This window comes from Loxodonta africana, unplaced genomic scaffold (genome assembly GCF_030014295.1).
Source record: "Loxodonta africana isolate mLoxAfr1 unplaced genomic scaffold, mLoxAfr1.hap2 scaffold_97, whole genome shotgun sequence".
NCBI lineage: Eukaryota > Metazoa > Chordata > Mammalia > Proboscidea > Elephantidae > Loxodonta > Loxodonta africana.
The window spans coordinates 728,454-731,157 of NW_026975671.1; the positions used below are offsets into that span (position 1 = coordinate 728,454).

At 60.2% G+C, this 2,704-nt stretch overlaps 1 pseudogene; it reads left to right on the forward strand.

Moving 5' to 3' along the window:
• The first annotated feature begins 1,260 nt into the window (after window positions 1-1,260).
• LOC135230268 (PC-esterase domain-containing protein 1B-like) lies at window positions 1,261-2,117 on the forward strand (annotated as a pseudogene).
• Window positions 2,118-2,704: the final 587 nt, after the last annotated feature.

Sequence of the window (2,704 nt, forward strand, 5' to 3'; positions counted from 1 at the left end):
AGTGTCATAATTTAAGGAGTGAGCATGTTAAAATTAACAGATCTAATGGCTGGTGGAGCCACTGTGGAAAAGGGTCTGAGCATTTCCCAAAGCAACGATTGTTCTACCACCACACCAGCAGACAAGTGCAGCTCAGGGCTTTTACTGAGAGCTGGAGCTCTCTTTTTGCACAAGTCCACCTACAAAAGTGTAATAGGAGCCTAATTTGTAAGAGCCAGAAGTTGCATACTAAGCTTACCCTGCTTGAACCACACCAGAGGCCGTTTGTTAGTGCAAAAAGGTGGTGGACGGCAGGAGTTCTACACTGGACACCCCGGGGGGATCTCCAGAGAAGCAGAATGACTGCCCAGAAGGTGGTGCCCAGGAAGGGTAAAACGTCCACCTACGTTACATACCGTAGGGTTCCTTTGCATCGATTCTCCAAAGGGCAATGCTGGATAAATGCAGAGGAGCTGTGTGGTGGCCAGGCCTCAGCTCAGGAGCACTGGGTGTGCAGATGGAAGTGTGAAGGGTGGACTGCTTGGGGATACCATCATGGCCAGTACCTTGTGGGTATGGATTCCCACACCCCGGTTGTAACACTGTGTTAGAAGGGGTCTCCAGACTTTACCCTGGGACAAAGACAGTGATCAGGTCATGGGATGTGTTCTTGTCATTTCTCAGGAGGGCTGGGGTACTCACAATGGGATTGGGAAGAGAGAGACAAAACGAAAACAAAGACGAAAGCACCGTGGAACTAAGATGAGTATGTTTTCCTGAGTATTCTCGCCTACACTGCCTGGAAATCCTGGGTGTGGATCCACCACCGACTGGGCCACGGCCCTGGAAGTGGCCTGGTTCTTCCAGTGGACAGACTTTGTCCCAGTGCCTGGAGCACAGGTGGTGGCTGAGGCGGAAACAGCCTACAACCATCCAGACCAACAGCATCAGTGTCAGCACCGCTGCCCTCCACCAAGGGGAGCCAAGCCAGGCACAGGGGCAGGGCCATGGGTTCAGAGGTCACACCGTGGGCCTAAGGATTGGCAGAACGCTTTCAGGGCCCCGGACGCTGCCCCCTTTCTCCTCCCCGTCCAGGCCCAGGCCAGTCCAGCGGCATTAAACAGCCCCCGTCTGCCCGCCCGGCCGCCCCACAACCGCCAGCCAGCCAGCCTGCCTGCCTTCTCTCCGTCTCTGGCAGCAGCCCCTCAGCCCTCGGTCCAGAGCTCTTTCGGGACCCGCCCTGAGGGAAGGCAGGAGCTAGGCCACCTTCACCCAGCCACCATGGTCCACCTGAGGGCGTCCGAAGTCCGGCAGCTGCGGCACAACAAGTTCGTGGTCGTCATGGGGGACTCGGTGCAGAGGGCCGTGTACAAGGACCTGGTGCTCCTGCTGCAGAAGGACTGCCTGCTCTCAAGCAGTCCCCTGAAGGCCAAGGGCGAGATGAGCTTCGAGCAGGACAGGCTGCTGCACGGCGGCGGGTGGGGCCGTATGCACAACGGGACCCACTACCGCGAAGTCCGCGAGTTCTGCTCCACACACCACCTTGTGCGCTTCTACTTCCTCACGCGCGCCTACTCCCGGTACGTGGAGAAAGTCCTGCTGGAGCTGCTGAGGGGCGAGCACGGCCCAGACGTGGTCATCATGAACTCCTGCCTCTGGGACCTGTCCAGGTATGGCCAGGATTCCATGTGGAGCTACAGGAGGAACCTGGAGACCCTGTTCTGGTGCCTTCGCTAGGTCCTGCCCGAGTCCTCTCTCGTGGTGTGGAACACTGCCATGCCAGTGGCTGAGACGGTCTCGGGGGGTTTCCTCCCGCCTGAGGGCATGCCCCCGACCTCGTGCCTGCGGGATGATGTGGTGGAGGCCAACTTCTACAGCGCCGCTGAGGCCAGCAGGCTCCGCTTCAACGTGCTGGACTTGAATTTCCACTTCCGGCACTCCGGCAGCACGGGCAGGCAGATGGCGTGCACTGGAACCAACACGCTCATCGAAGGCTCTCGCAGCTGCTGCTGGCCCACCTGGGCGACATCTCGGGCGTGGACCTGCCCTGCGACAACCCGGTGGGCAGGTGGATCTGGGAAGGCCCTGGGAGCCGTCTCAGAGGGCCCGCGGACGACAGACGGCTCCAGCACCACTGAGGTGAATCCAGTGAGGTAGGCCCCGCCTCGACGCCCGCCTAGACCCGCGTGCCCTATCGCTTAGTCGCGGAGACCCCCTATTTCCCTGCCCCAGGTTCCCCGGTGCTTCCGGCGGCACCGCCATGGCTCCAGTTTGCCCTGGAACCAATCCCTGCAGCGCCAGCCATGCTCTGGCGACCCCTCTGCACTGCACACTAGGTATGGCGAGGAAGCAAACCTGACAGCTGGCCGGCTGCCCCGCAACGCCGGAATACATACGGCCTCTGATTAGCACCAGCGCCGCGTGGTTCACCGGGCTTCTCCGCCTTACCCTCCAGGTACCCCCCGCAGAGCCACAGAGGTGCAGGGGGACGGACCGCAGCCACCAGTATGACCAGTGCCAAGACTTCGGTAACCACCCCCCCAGGTAGGTCGTCCTCTCCCCTTTGAACCCTTGCCTGGGGGATGGCCTAGGCATGCAGGTCTGGAACACCTCCAGCCACCCCTCCACCCCTCTCAGCAAGGACAAGCCTTACTCGCTGCGAGTTGGGGAAAGGAACAGATATCAGACGTGCACACTCACGGTTGTCTCCTCCTTGCCTTGATGC